Below are 16465 nucleotides of genomic sequence, written 5' to 3'. Positions count from 1 at the left end.
TATGGGACGTCAAGCAAAGGACAGGGAAAACAGACGATGAGGGAAATGAGCAGGATGTAGCTGAGAGCCTGGCTATTGGCTTGACAATATGGGTGCTCACAAAGATGTTTCACAAAGACTCCAAGAACAACTGCTGTGAGTACAAATAAAAAAGGACCATAGAGGCCAAGACCATCCCCAAGGGCTCTTCATAAGCTAGGAACCTTGCATCTCTTTGGAGGCATTGGTTTCCCTGCATGTTCACATACTGATTATCTGGGCACTGCGCACACTGCTCCATGTATGGTAAGGAAGTCAAATAACCTTAGACACTTTTCAGTACTGAAAATGAAATTAGGAAAACCATACATGGAGATAATTCCACCCTATCAATGCTTATTTTCAAAAACATAACTATCACAAGACTTTTTCAGTATTAGTTTATGTTGTCATCATATCCTGACATTCTAATGTTCTCTTTTTAGCCAGTGACAGTCAGACATGTTATTTACTGCCCTTTCTAATATCCCAATAAAAATATTCTATACCATTTCATGCTGCCATAGTCATTCTTGACTTGTGTGCACTAGTCAAACCACTCAAGCAAAATTGTGCTTAGTAAGCTTGCAACGCTCTAAATTTTTGAGTGCAAGAAATGAGATCCATGTAGCCTTTCCTTGCAGTTGTTACATTTGTCATTCCTATTTACTTGTAAATGGTTTGCCAATTGAAAAATAAAATCACTTTTTGAAAACCTGAACTTATGCTATGGACAAAACTTGTTCCTGCTTCTTACACAGAACTCAACCCACAGTACTTGCTCTGTTGCAAGAACATTTTTGGAAAATAAGAAATAAAGTTATGCAAGATCTCTGTTTTTTTTTTAAATTAATTTTGCAAAATGGAGATGACATCTTTAAACAGCTTTCCTCTTTTTTTTGCCAGTCCTGGGCCTTGGACTCAGGGCCTGAGCACTGTCCCTGGCTTCTTTTTTGCTCAAGGCTAGCCCTCTGCCACTTGAGCCACAGCGCCGCTTCTGGCTGTTTTCTGTATATGTGGTGCTGGGGAATCGAACCTAGGGGCTCGTGTATCCGAGGCAGGCACTCTTGCCACTAGGCTATATCCCCAGCCCCAACAGCTTTCTTCTTAATATCACAAATATTAAACTTACATTAATGATTACTTGAATCAACAAGCATAGAACAATGTGGAAAAAATGAAAGATACATGCAATTCACACCCTATGATTTATTTTTCAAGGAGCAGTATTATCCTGGTCACAATTAGATTACTAAGTGAATGAAGAAAACTTTGAAGCTGCAATCCTAATACGCGACCTTTGCATTAACTGGATTGGCTGACAGTAAGATAGAGTATGAATTTTCTCCCTAAGTCATGCACTTACCTGTCTCATTAGCCATGTCATTTTCTGAACAAGGAGTGCAACCAAAACAACAGGTAGCCTTTCCTTCCCTAGGGGATTTCCTGAATCCAGGATGACAGTTCTCACTGCAGACAGAATGAGGTGGCTGAGGAAAATCAGATGTCTCAGAAACCCTTCTGATTTTACCTGACACACTAAAAATTTCACTATTGTAAAGAACAAGTTTATTCAGCATAGTATTTTATTCACATAAATCTGGTCATTTAATGGAATGTTGTTATAGATTCCACCTCATACCACAAAAGGCATATGTTCTATAACTTTGAGTTCTATCTATCCTGTTGAAATATTGAAAATTGTGAAAAACAATGGTATGGAAGTAACTCATACTGGCCAGCCCTATGGGTTGTCTTGAATTCATGTTATCATTTGTTATTGCCTAATCATTTGTGAGTGATGAGGATTAAGGTGGAAAGTCATCTTTGAAGCATTCAAAGTATGCTGCAATATAATGCACAAGTGTCCCTTTTTCAGGGTTATTTGAACTCAAAAATTATCATATCTTCTTCTTATTCATCCAGTGGCCATGTGCTGAGAATCTTGTTTTTAAAGCTCATGCTCCTTCACTGATTCCTCTCACCATAGTTGCCTAAATAGCAGGCAATTAACAATTGAATAATACTTCCACAAGATGGATCAAAATAAACTTTTAAAACTCATAAAACAATTGCTGATACTTTGTCAAAGCATAGAACTTGTTAACTAAAATACAATTTACGTAGGTACCAATAACTTTCGGCTGTAAGACAAGTTACTCAGGAAGCTGAGATCTGAGGATTGCAGTTCAAAGCCAGCTCAGGCAGGAAAGGCATTGAGACACATATTTCCAATTAACCAATAGAAAAATCAGAAGTGGAGCTATGGTTCAAGTTGTAGAGCTCTCCCCTTGAGCTGAAGAGCTCAAGGAAAGCACCCAGGTCCAGAGTTCAAGCCCCATGACAGACAAAAAAAATGATGTATATTTTATGATAATATTCTCAATATACATCCAGAAACACAGTGGTACCGTTTTTAATGTAAATTTGTTGTCAAGGTGATATGCCAGAGTAGTTACAATGTCGTAGGTAGGGTGGTGTAAACTCTGACTGTTACCTGCCTTTGAGAATTTGTTTTTTGCTCAAGCTTAGTATTCTACCACTTGAGGCAAATCTCCACTTGAGCCATATTAGTTGAGATAAGGGTCTCACAAGCTTTTCTACCCTGTTAATCAGACCTGTAATCTAAATAGACGGCTGACAGAGGACAGAGAAGATAGAATTACAATAATGTGCCATAAGTTCCCAGCCCAATTAAATGTTTCTGTTCCCATGAAATAGTCCATCTCTACAATTTCTTTCTTTTTTATTTTTTCCTTTGGCCAGTCCCAGGCCGTTAACTCAGGGCCTGAGCACTGTCCCTGGCTTCTTTTTGCTCAAGGCTAGCACTCTGCCACTTGAGCCACAGCGCCACTTCTGGCCATTTTCTGTATATGTGGTGCTGAGGAATCGAACCCAGGGCCTCATGTATATGAGGCAAGCACTCTTGCCACTAGGCCATATTCCCAGCCCTACAATTTCTTAAATTGGAAATATTTTAAGGTACAATACTTGGTTGTTAGTAAGTACATAGATTACATAGTACATACGTGGGTGGGGGGGCAGATAATGACTTGAACTGAGAGCCTAGGCTGTGTATCTGATATTTGTTCTTTATGACTTACCCTAATGATTGACCCATAGCTCCACTGTGCACTTAAGTCATGGGTAATTGTTGATACATCTCACCGGCTTTCCTGTTAAGACTGATTTGGAAACATGATATTCATTCTTCAGCCAGCTAAGTAGCTGATATTATAGGAGTAAGTCGCTAGCATGCAACCAGGTACAGTATTTAAGGATGAATTTTGCTTAATTATATACTCTGAAAATCATTGCAAATATATCCAACACACCTCCGTACTTCCCATGGCCCTCTCTACCATATCTTCAGATAAAGATAGTTTATGGCCTTGTCTGGTATATGTAGAAAACTTTCCTACTTTCCTACTATGTTCAAGACCTTCTGGAAAATTGAAATTATTCACAAGATCAAACTCTGGCTCCAATTTCCTTTCATCATACAAAACCACTTAATCTTCAGCAGGATTGTGAAATTGGATGTTCTTCAGAAAATGATTCAACTGAAAGAGATACATTGATTGATTAAATCCAAGAGTTAAGATGGAAGAATTGAATTAAAAAAATTCCTGATTTCCATAAATTTCTGGTTCAGAATTCAAGAACACAAGAGGCATGTAATGAAAGATCCCAGAAGAAAATCTACAGAAGAATTAAAATAATCTTTCTGAATCCTGGCCACTCGGTACAAAAATAGAAGGACTCTTTCCAAGAGAAAGAAATTCCATTTAAATAGTCATGAATGAGAGAATTTTAGGTCATCTATCTAGAGTTTTCCACAACCATTAATTTTATCAGTATCTATATTTTGAATTTTATAAATATGTGATATGTAAAGTGGGACAAAATTGATTGTTTATGAAAATATACATTATTATGTACAGGAGGTCACCTTTGCAATTACTTGGGAAATGGTGATTTTACAGTTTTCAAAATATTATCAATTAGCCTGTTGATGTTATTTGTAACTAACATAATTTTTAGAAACATGGAATAAAACTTATACTTGTTAGTGGCTTTCTTTTCCTGTACAGTACAGGAAAGGATGTCTACAGAACCTCAAAGACATTTAAAGAATTATAGATGCTTGCATTTTGGAAGAATACCTGGAATAGTTAATTTCATGTAGTTAGAAACTCCTTTATGAAGCGAGTTTCTACTTGTTGTGTGCTATATATACCAGAAGGCCTTACCTGTGCAAGGGAAGGTACTGTCCCTTTCCTATTTCCCATTGTTGGTAGTTCAGTTTGATAAAGAAGCATTTCATGGAGAGCCTGGGAGACAGCATTGTATGCATTGCAACCATCACTAGACAGGCATCTCAAAAATATGCCCAGACAATGATCTCTAGGAGGCATCATGAGTACAGTTCTCCCACATTACACAGTCAGATTCAGATTGTTAGCAATTTAAAGAGAGAAACCACAGTTTAGCAAGGAAAAAGTCTTGTGGGTTTTTGGAAGGGTTAACTGCCTTGACAAAATTTGTGAGTCCAGAAACATCTGGTGATACGGTGGAAAAGTTAGATGTACATGCGATGAACCTAGAATAAAATATTTTCCCATAGTTGACTCAAATAGTGAATCTATGATAAAAACTGCCTTTTATTAAAAATTGCTCAACACAAAACATTGCATGATTTAGGAATTCATCATCACCATGTATGATGAAGACTTTTGGTGTAGAGTTCTTTATGTGGATATAACTTCCCATGAATTTTAAAATGTTTGAGAGGAAATGTTTTGGGAATGTTAGCTCAATGTCTACACAATCTCTCTTCTTTGCCATCTCTTCTTTCAATGCAGGAAGAATCCACAAATCATTCTCATCTTGTAAGGTTAACAATCCCACCCCATTCCACCTGAAATGAAGCAGTAATAAGACCATTGCACTTGCTATTGATGTGTTCTTTTGGGCCATCTGACAGAGATCATGAAACTTTTTATTGTTTATCAGGGTATTATCAAAAGGCCCAAAGGTAATCTAAAGGGAATGAAATTAGGACACTTCATGAATGAGATGATTTCCATCCAGCATAATCCCACACATGATGTATATTCTATAACCATGTGAAGTAGGTGAAAGGTAAGTTTTTCTTTAAGTTTTTGAAAAGGAATTAAACTTACAAATTATTGTACATCATATCAATTGCTTGTATAATGCCTCTTCATTTGTCAGTTGCCAGAAGCTCCTGTCATATATCTTTACCCCCTGTATTCGCTGACTTCATTAGTTCCATTTTCACATATGTACATTCAATCTTACATTTTATTTGCCTACGTATCTACTCCTTCTTTCTCTACTATTTTCCACATACCCTTAACACTAACCACTCTCAGAAAAGATATTCTTCAGTATTCTGATGTTGATTTTTATAGTGTCTGTATTTCAGAGAATTTGCATTATGAAATTCTACCCTGATAGATACCACAAATTAGCCACAGTAATCATATATACATGTAAGATAATTTGTTTTCCATATTATTTTTAATATTTCATATTCCTATTTTATACCTAACATTAGACATGAGAGAACACATACATCCTATCTCTTTCTGAGTCTGACATCCTTTATTCAAATTATCTTACACCCGAACGTGCATTTGTGTGTGTGTGTGTTCTTTGTGTCTGTGGCAGTACACATCCAGAAAATCAGGGCCTCATGCTCTTCTTGCCTTCTTCCCTCAAAGTTAGCACTCTACTACTTGTACCACACATTACTGTTTGCTATTTTCTTATTAGAAATAAGTTTCTTGAGTCACTATTATTACAAATGTGAGTGACCAGCACCCAGCTCAAGATCCCCTTACATTTTAAAGTCATTTTCCATTTCCTGAACTCTTAAATATAATAATAAAAGTATAAGTTCCTGAAAAGTCACTTTGTCTGCTCTTACTCTTCCAAACCGTTTTTGAAAACAATGGCACTCTAAATATACAACTTTCTTTAAATATTTACTCTTTGATTTGACAGGCTCACAAATCCAGTCTCTTCTTAACACCTGAAGTGACACCAAATTAGATATTTTTAATAACCTACACCCCTCCCACTGTCACCTGTGGAAACCTACAGATGTCCAGCAGTGTCCCAATCAGGGAAGATACTGCTCCTGAATTTCCTGTAAGCACAGTTATAGACTTGCTCTCTCTCTCTCTCTCTCTCTCTCTCTCTCTCTCTCTCTCTCTCTCTCTCTCATATAGTTATTGTTTGGAATCTTGTAATTCCCAAAGAGACAAGCGAAGGGATTTTTAAATGATGTCCACTGTCCATACTGAATATCATAGATATCAAATCCTAGAGTCAGGTTATGTAAAATATCAGGGTTTTTGTTGATCTCTTCAATGGCAGAAGGAAAGGTCAAAACAAACTGATAGTTCTTGACGAAATACCTACATAATGAACATAGAAATTCAACAGAACTATTTCAAACTTATGACTATGATGAACTGAATGTTTGCTTATCTGCCAATAAATATGTTAAAAAATATTGCCAATCCAGATGGTATATACATGTGCTTGTATATATAGTATTATGTAAGGGCAGGAAAGGAATTTTTCAATCACTTTAGAAACTTAGTTAAGTGAGAGAGAGGTTTCTTTGTCTTCACTACCACACATGGAACACAGAAAAAGTTTTCCATTAAAGATAAAATAGGCTTTCATGAGATACTGAGTATTCTGTTCCCTTCACCTTGGGTAAGAATCTCCACCTTTGTGAAAATTTGTGTTTTAAATCTCCCAGTTTATGTTATGTAGTTTGATTGAATGTCATGCTAATTAAGATATTTTCCATTTAATAACATCTTTCAGAAGCAAAGCCTCATTTAATGAAGATTCTATTGGTAATTGTGTTCACAAAGCAACCTAATAAACAGCTTGTCCTGCAATACTGACAATAATAAGAGCTTAAATATCAGGTGAGGGAATTTTTTATTTATGTAGCAAAACCAAATGCAAAAAAAACAAATTTAAGGCAATAATTATTGAGAGAGGAACCTCCAATAAGGAGGATGCTATTCGTGAGCATGATTGCATTACAGATTAGTAGACGAATTCATGGCATGTACAAAGAAACATAAATGAGTATCATAAGATGGAAAGGTGTCTAAAGAAAGCATGGTCTCATGGTAAAATAGTATTAGAGAAGATAAGATGTAAAGGAGTCCAAATAAAACCTAAAAGAAAACTTTGGTAAAATGATAGAAGACAAGAATAATCAAGTATAAAAGAAATAAACAATAGAATAGAAAGTCTTGACAGCAAAACTTAAGACATAGAAGACAGAATAGGTATAAGAGGGGGCATTGTTGTAAAGCAAATATAAGAAACAATGTAGGAGTGTGCAAGAACCTCAGGGATCAATCAAAAGGCCTAATTTAACACTAAGTATTCAGGAAGGAGAAAACCATGCAATGAAAGACAAAGCTAACATATTTAACAGAATTCTACCAGAGAACTGCCTGACAATGTAAAAGTATAAGCAGATTCAGGTACAAGAAACCTTAGAAGTCTAAATTGACCAGAACAGAAAAAAAAAAAAAAACAAAAAAACATCCTGTTGCCACATTGTAACTCCCACATGATCAGTAGAGACCAAAAAGAGAATTATGGAAGCTATCAGAAAGAGGCAATTGATTGCTCAAAGGAAAAACTGTCAGAATAAGTACAAATTTCCCTCATCTGAGTCCAGCAAAGCAAGGAGAGCTTAAAATGGTGTATGCCATATCTTACAGGCAAATAATCAAGTAGAATGAACCCAGTGAAGCACTCTTTTTTATCTGAAAGACACATGTAAATCTGCATGATAAGAAAAAATTGCAATAATTTCTCGACTAGACCAGGAATTTAGAAGAAAAGTAAAGATATCCTACATATAGAAGACCAACTGGAACACAATTGTGGCAGAGAAAAAGTCACTGCTTACATAGTCAGAAAATATGAGGCACAGACATGGAATAAGTGGATAACATGTCAAGAGTTACCAAATACTTCTCAGTTCTCAATGGACTTATATCTCCAAATACATGACAGAAACTGAGTAATTGGATCAAAAAGCAAAACTCATCAATCTGACGCCTAAAAGAGACCCATCTGCCAACAAAAATAAACATGCTCAAAGTGAAAGCCTGGAATAACATGTTTCAAGAAAATAGCCCCCATAATGAGGGTGGAGTCCAGATCCACAATCTATAGAAATCAAAGAAATTGTAGATGACTAGGATTGCCTCCGAATTGTGCATGGCAAAGAATATACCGACCAAGATACACAGTCCCTCAGATGGGAGAATGTCTTTAATAACTATACATAAGACAATAGCTTCATTCCTAAAATCTACTCAGATCAAAATACTAAGCTCAACTAAAAACTAATCCTCAAAGAAACAACAATCCCATTAATAGATGGGCTAAAGACCCAAAGAGAGATTTCTCAGAGGAAGAAGTAAGAAAGGCCAATCACTAGATGCAGATATATTGGACACTTCTGGCCACAAAAGAATTACAAAGGAAAAGAACACCTCATTCCCCATTATGAATAAAGTAACAATTACAGCTGTTGGCAGGGATGTAGACAGAAGGGAACACTGTTTGTAGGAATGTAAACTTGTTCAACCACTCTTGAAAGCAATGGAGGTTCCTCAAAAAAGTAAACATAGAGCTTCCATATGACCCAGCAATCCCCATCCTGGGCATTCATCCAATAGAACACAAATGAGGCCACAGTAAAGGTATGATTCAATCACATACATTGCAGCTTTGTTTACCATAGCCAAGATGAGAAATCAACCCAGATGCCCCTCAGAGAATGAATGGATCAAGAAAGTGTGGTATATATAGAGAGAGAATGGCATTTTATGACTGTCTGAAAGAATGATATTGCTACCTTCATAAAGAAATATTGGAAAACTTAATGTTATGCTAAGTGAACCAGACCCAAAGAATCATAGGTTGCATGTTTTCTCTCATTGGTGTAACTAAGATGTGTCAATAACATATATCTATCATATATCAACAAGTAGCTCCACTGGATAGTGTACGACAAAAACTTACATGTAGACATGAAAAATTATAGAGTTTTCTAAACATTCACACAGTGAGACTGAAGGCTAAGAATCTCAAGAGACGACCACAAATAGCTATATGCATACGATCTTAAAATCACGTTTATTGAAATGAACTCCCAAGAAATAGAAACAAGATATTTTTGGTTTTTGCTCTTTCATTTTGTTTCTTTGTTTTCTCATTTGTCACTGATTTTGAAATCTTTCTGGTATGTGAGTTTATCTGTTTTGTTGAGGTTAAGGAGGAGCACAAAAATTATGGGACAAATAATGAACAAAAGCAGCAGTGATACATACTAGACACATACATGGACCAGAGCTAAATTTCCCAGTAAATATGGAGTAGGATTTCATGAGACACCAAATATTCTGTTGTATTCACCTCGGGTAACTATCTGTATTCATGTGAAAAATCTTGTGTTTCAAGACAGCAGTTTATGTGGTGTGGTCCTATTGTAAGTCAAGCTAACAAATCTTCAATTGAATAACATCATTCTGAAGCAAAGGGTCATGTAATAAAGATTCTATGCCAAGCTGCGCTCACAGACCCTACATCATGAATAGCTTTCTCCACAATATCAACCAGAATAAAAGCTAAATATCTTGTTTATGTAATGACAAAAGCAGTCATACAATTCTAGGCATTCCTCATGGAGAGAGGAGCCTCCCAACATTAGGGATGAGGAAAGAATTTTAAGGAAGCTTTACACTGAAATCCAATTTTTCCCAGGCCAGCAAGGGAACTTGCAGGAATCCCACCCCCTAACCAATCTATTTAAATTGAGATGCTGAAAATGAAAGACGATAGGGGAATAAAGAGGATCAATGCACATTTATTTTTTGGCATGTCTATGTTTGCAATGGTATGTCTTTGAATGCACATTTTAAAGAAATTAATATAATGAAATCAATCGACGTTCTTCAAAGAAGTAAACAATGGAGGCAACAAGGAAACCCAAATGATGCAAAATAGATAGAAGGAATCCATAGAGATATAAGAAAAGTGGCAATTAAAGGAAGCTTAATTCTTACAGAAAATAACCAGGCTATAGGGCAGGCAATGAAAGATCTACAAGATAGTTGTAAAAAATGCTTTAAAAACACTATGATAAATAAGTTTATGAAAATAAAGAAATTATACACTATAGAACTCATGTATACCAGGTGAGCACTTTACCACTAGGACAGATTCCCAGCCCTACACTATAGAATTCATGAGCATGATAAGACTAACTAAAGAGTCTTAGAAAAATTTGTGTCATCTACAAAGAGAAACATAAAAGAATATCCCAAGATGGATAGGGGGCAAACGACGATATAATCTCCCAGAAAAAGATTTGAGAGGAGACATAGATAAATCAAAGAAGTAAAGGAGTCCATATAAGTTGAAAAAGGAAACTTCAGTAAAGATGATACCAAAGCCAACAAAAATGACATATTAGGGCTGGGGATATAGCCTAGTGGCAAGAGTGCCTGCCTCAGATACATGAGGCCCTAGGTTCGATTCCCCAGCACCACATATACAGAAAACGGCCAGAAGCGGCGCTGTGGCTCAAGTGGCAGAGTGCTAGCCTTGGGAGGGAAGAAGCCAGGGACAGTGCTCAGGCCCTGAGTCCAAGGCCCAGGACTGGCCAAAAAAAAAAAAAAAAAAAAATGACATATTAGAAGGGAAAGAAAAAAAAACAAAACAAAGTATGGACTGGCTCATTCCAATTTTTTGTTTTTTCAATTTTTTAATTGTTATTGTAAATTTGATGTACACAGAGATTACTTACATAAATCAGGTAATGAGTACATTTGTTTTTGAAGGATTCCACCTTTCTCCCTTTCCCCTTTTCACCTTTCCCCTCATTTTCTCTGTTTGCACTCCAGATCCATTCCCTGAGAACTTGTATATTTCACTGATGCAATTGTTCATAATTTGTAAAACCATTTCTGTGCTCTCCTTTCCCCTCAGCAAAACATACAAAAAAGAAATCAAATACAGTGACAAAGGAGAAGACAATGGATCAACTTCAACAAACTAAGTCACAAAAAAATCTCGTGTTTCCTTTTCTTGGGAGCTCATTTAATAAACATCAGTTAAACATAATATTCATATAGTTATTGAGCCTATGTTTTCCTCTTCTGTGATAACATCCTCCTTTAGTCTCAGTGTGTGAATGTTTAGAATACTGGGTAAGTTGTATGCAAGTTTTTGTCATCTACTATCTGGTGTGTTTGTGTGTGTGTGTGTGTGTGTGTGTGTGTGTGTGTGTGTGTGTACAGTAAAACAGTGAATGAAACAGGCAGCCAAATGAGTGGCTGAAACTATTGCTACATATTAATCTCATAAAGTATGGATACCATAGTATAAAACAGTTCATAATTTAAATAACAGTAGGAAATTGCCCAGTTAAGTAAAAGGCACACGAGTAGAAACTTTAAGAATTAAAAATTGCAACTGGAAAATCAATATAAAAATGTTAAAAATTTAAACAATCAGAACAATAAATATCAAAGCTACAATGAGTGACTCATCAAGCCAGACAAAAATCACAGTTTCATGGGAAATGAAGAATGGATCTAGGCAGTGAATAAATGGTAAACATCAAGCTGAAATTTTAGGGCCAGGAAAGTTTAACTTGAATTGGAAGATGGTAATATGGAATAAGACATATGCATTTTTAAATGATGATATCAAGCACACAAAAACTCTGGGGATGAGGTCTGAGTAGATATGCATGCTAGAAACATGGTTTTGAAATGTGGTAAACATTACTTCATATATATTAATTTAAAAATGAGTTAAATATCTGCAGATTCCAGTTTAAAAATTTGTTAAGAAACACCCTGCCTATATGTGCCTTAAATTGCCTCCATTCAGATAGAATGAGTTTATATCTTCTTTACTTATTTCTGTCTTCGTTAAGTTCTTCTCATAATGTCATGGGAACTAGAGGCTTCCCATTTCAGTGATCACTTTTCCAATGTATTCAACTGTGGATAATATATACTCCCATTTCTCATTCATGAAAAACTGTACCTGGATCTACCTCTGTATAAATCAAACCATGTAGTTGTTCATACTGATGATCTGGAATCCACATGTACAGATTTGCTGAATGTCTTTATTTGAACAACCAAAGGAAGGAAGGAAACTTATTTCAAATGTTCTGTGTTCTTGTATGGAAGTATCACAATGGATCCCATCTTATTATGATTTTTACACATTCAATATAAAATATTTTTAAATCCTCTCAATATTGATTGCAGTGTTGGAATTTATGTATACAAATTCAAGTTTGGAGAGATCCCAGAAAATTAAAATTAAATCAGTGAGCAACATGTGCAGCTTGCTGATGTCTGAATTTCTGGTTGATCAGGAGGATGAGCCATGTGGATCCTTAGTAAAAGGCAACTAGAGCAAAAAAGTCCATGACACTTAACCAACGAAAAGCCAAAAGTGGTGTTGTGGCTCCAATCGTGAGCATAAACCTTGACAGAAAAGACCATTCAAGAGTGCAAAGCACGCTAAGCAGGGATGGCTCATACCTGGAATCCTTGCTACCTCAGAAAGCTGAAAATTATCGGAAGAAATGAAAGAAACAATCTCTGTTTAACAACCGAATAGTGCCCAATATGGAGCTATTGCTCAAGTGCTAGAGGACTAGATTTCAACAAACAGCTCAGGGTCAGTGCCAAGGCCCTGAATTCCCAGGACAGGTACAAAAGGGAAAAAAATGGGAAGCAAACCTACTAGCGACTAGTGACTAGCTAGTGCTCCCATCCATGGGCAGCTCTCTCAGGAAACACCACTCATACAAGCAGTTGAAAAGGAGTGCACATGATAAAGGCAATGGCATTTCCTCTTGAAATGGATATCCAATAAGCTTCTAGGGTTCCTTGAAGGTTTCCATAGTCATTTTTCTTTCTTTGTTCTTATTTTTCTTTGCATAGCCATTTGTTAGTGAGACCCTCGGCTACAGATCATAGCCATGGATATGTATTTGAATGAGTAAAGCAGATCTCATCTTAGGTAGATAAAATTCTCCCATAAGGACTCTGTAATAATTCTTCATAAACCTGGATTGTGGAGCATATGTGACAGGAAAAAATGACACATTTTTTAATTTTCATTTGTTTAAAGTAAAAGAGTGAGACATAAAGAAAAAGAAATAAACAGAGAGTCAGAAAATGCATCTAAAAGCTTGAAATCGGATCCTGGACCCTGTGTTTGAGCTTTTTTCCTAAACACTAGAGGTCTGCCATTTAAGCCAAAGTGACAGTTTCAGCTTTGGCTGATTAAATGGAGATAAATGTCTCAGCAATTTTTATGCCAGGTCTGGTTTCAAACCTTGATCCTCAGATACCACAATCCTGAGTAGTTAGTATTACCTCATAAGCCAGTAGTCTACAACACATATTTTTTTCAGTTTCCTCAAAATGTAAGTGTAACCAAAGACAAGGTCTGACACCACTGGCCTGTGGGGAATGAACTGTGTTTGCAGCATTATACCAACTCTGGTTGTTCTTAATAATATCACTTCATTGAGGACTTCCAGGAAGTCGGTGGAGGAGCATCAGAGCCCTAGCTAAGCTCCCTCTGACATCCCAGTTTTACCACTCCAGGGAAACTTTTACTCCTAAATAAACAGCCCAAGTAAGTTATAACACTATAGGCATTCTGTCCAGAAAGAAAAAATCAACTTTGCTGGCCTGAAAACACAGATTTGAGCCTCAGGCAGCATCCCACCGCCATGCCAGTGCCAACGCCTACACAGAGCCCAGCACTCCATGCACCTAAAGCACACAGCAGTGACCAGGAAGAAATCCTCCAGATGGCGGCACACAGATGCAGATCACAGACTCAACATGGATGGGGCAATATAGCAGAGAAAGTGTGTGTACCCCAAAAAATACTTTCTCACGAGCACCGACAGAGCAGATTCTGGAATCTAGCCCTTCCCCCACTGCCAGAGCAAAGCACCATATTTGACACTGCCATAGATCTGGTCAGTCCAGACTGGAACTAAAGTGGGCCAGGGGAAAGTGAGGATAAAGTGGCCATCTTTGAAAAGTGCTAGAGGGACCAAACAGTGAGAGTCAGCTCCACCCAGGAGAAAGACCCCTGCCCAGGTGTGAGACTCCTCCCCCACCCTGTGACTCACAGACTCAGGTAAACTCAGCCAGTGGTGCCCCCCCCTGCCCTGCCATACTGACTCATTGACTGCCAACTCGCCAACATCCGGAATTTCTAAATTCAAACCGAAGTGGCAAGCAGCTACTGGCTGCCTGTAACAATCAGACAGGAGAGTAAACAGTTTCCTAGACAGATAAATGGTCCCATCACAAAGGAAGCCCAATTCCCAGCAGAAAATGGAGCTAAATTGCACAGCCAGCTCTGCCCAGGAGAAGGTTACCCTGCCCAGGAGGGAGGAACCTCTCCTGAGCAAGCGACTCCCAGCCAGGTAAACCAGGCCAGAGGCTCCCTGCCCTGCTGACTCTGCAGCCTATTTAGAGCCAGGCATTAAAGGCAGCTGCCCCAAAGCAGACGGGAGGAGCCATGGTTCCCCAGAGTGTTCACTGTCCCTCATCTATAGAGGACACCCAAGGCCTACCGGCACTGTGTGAACCACAGAGCCCCAGGATTTCAATAACAGGGGAGGAGAGTCAGAGCAGATCCATTCCTGCAAACTGAAAGCAAGTCAAACCAGCCAATCTGTAGGAATATAGACTGTAGATCATCACAAAGAAACCAGAGACTGGAGAGAGCCCACCCAAACAAGGAAGACTCCATTTTTTTTTAACATTTTAAAAACTTTTTTATTTTCTATTTTGCATTTTTGAGATGTTGCTTTTTTCTATTTTTATTTGTTTGTTTTATTCTGGGATTTTTTTGTGTGTGTTTTGTGTGTTTGTTTTCCAGTATTTTTTTCGTTGTTTCTCTCTTCACATTCTCTTTCTTTAAAATTACTTTCCTATAACTAATACCTTTACTCTTTTCTCCTGGCTCTCCATTGTTTATCATGTTAACTCGTTCTTTCTACCAATTCTACTCTTCTACACATGTCCACCTTACTGAACCTAAACCAAAATCATCACCACCAATGCATTTTACTCTATTCTCTTTGTTACCCTTAACTAAACCTCCTGATTTACTTCCAGGAGCTCCAGACTCCGTTGACCCCTGGTTATAGAATAAAAGTCATCCCTGTTCAATCTGAGTGAATCAAAGGGGTTCATAGAAAAAACTCCCACCAGTCCAAAAAGAAGTTACTATAAGAACAAAAATTGCTCATAGTGCTCATGGTGAATAAGGAAGTAATGAATACAGGGATCAGGGTTTGTTGTTATATTGAAATTGTATTCTTTAGGGACACCAAACCTCATTTTATATACAAAAAAGAGAGGGAAGGTATATGTATATAATTGTGAACTTATAAGATTTATGCAACAGTCTTGGTAAGGTCTGCTTTGGGTCTTAAACGGTCGTCACAGGTGCTTGTAGATTGGCATTCCCAATCCAAATGGACAGAAGAAGCACAAGAAAGATGGAAAACAATGGAGTCTCATCTTCCACTCAAAACAAGCAGGAAGCAGAGCAGTCAATCAAAGACCTAGAAGAGAACCCTCAAACTGCTCACAAAGTCTACTGATAAAAATGTTAAATAAAAAGTTTGAATATCTTCAGTCAACTATTCAAAGCATGAAGAGTCAAACCAAAAATTAATATAGAATTTCATGGACTCTACAAGTACAAAGATAAATGAACTTCAAGAATCCAATGAAAAGATAGCTACCCAGCTAAAAGATTTGAAAGACAGCACTTAGAACCAAATTAATGAAGTAAAGAAGTCCATGCAGGACCTAAAAGAAAATTATAGCAAAGACATGGAAATCATCAAGAAAGACTAAGGAAAAAAGAGATTTGAAATCAAGTAGCTAGTCTACAGTCCAGACTAGATAAAGAGAAGGATCAAATCTCAGGAAATGAAGATTCCCTTGAATCTATGGAGAAAGATGAAAAAAACAACAAAACCAATCTAATTGCCAAAATAGATCACTGCAGGAGCTCCAAGATACAATCAAGAAGCCCAATTTAAGGCTAATAGGTTTTGAGGAAAACCCAGAGAAAGAAGTTATTGGAATAGGCAACGTATTTAACAGAATATTTGCTGAGAACTTCCCAAATACCCAGAAAGATAGGCCTATCCAGATTCAAGAAGCATTTAGAACCCCAAACCAACCAGACTGGAATAGGATATCCCACAGACACATTGTGATCAAAACAGGATCAATAGAGTCCAAGGAAAGAATCCTTAACGCTGTTGAGGAGAAGAAAATAA

General features: G+C 37.2%; 1 pseudogene; it reads right to left on the bottom strand.

The window, feature by feature from the left end:
* LOC125367059 overlaps positions 1-16465 on the bottom strand; it is a 101034-nt pseudogene that overhangs the window by 73187 nt on the left and 11382 nt on the right.

Source organism: Perognathus longimembris, chromosome 18 (assembly GCF_023159225.1).
Source record: "Perognathus longimembris pacificus isolate PPM17 chromosome 18, ASM2315922v1, whole genome shotgun sequence".
In the NCBI taxonomy this organism is placed as follows: Eukaryota; Metazoa; Chordata; class Mammalia; order Rodentia; family Heteromyidae; genus Perognathus; species Perognathus longimembris.
This window is presented reverse-complemented; position numbering and strand designations above follow the sequence as displayed.